The sequence below is a fragment of the Etheostoma spectabile genome, chromosome 11 (genome assembly GCF_008692095.1).
Source record: "Etheostoma spectabile isolate EspeVRDwgs_2016 chromosome 11, UIUC_Espe_1.0, whole genome shotgun sequence".
NCBI classification, from domain to species: Eukaryota; Metazoa; Chordata; class Actinopteri; order Perciformes; family Percidae; genus Etheostoma; species Etheostoma spectabile.
The window spans coordinates 22,964,661-22,964,983 of NC_045743.1; positions in this window are offsets into that span (position 1 = coordinate 22,964,661).

Consider the following 323-nt stretch of genomic DNA (forward strand, 5'->3'; position numbering starts at 1 on the left):
AGTGTGTGGCTGCTGCATCGACCAGAGAGACACATAAATGTAAGTACTTTTGGATTTCAGGGGAAACACTGGAATGTCGCCTGCCTCTTTTGCCTGGGTATCTAGTAGAGTAATCTGTGAACACCAACATGTAGCGGTTTAGATTTTTACTTTTTTCAACTGGACCAACAGTATCCATACCAAGACCGGAGTGCTAACAATCGGGAGGGGTTGGAGTGGAGTTCTACACAGTCCTTTACTTGAAATGTTATGGTACTGAGGGAAAGTCCTACAAAACTGAGCAACATCTGCCTGCAAACCAGGCCAGTGAAAGTACCGTCTAA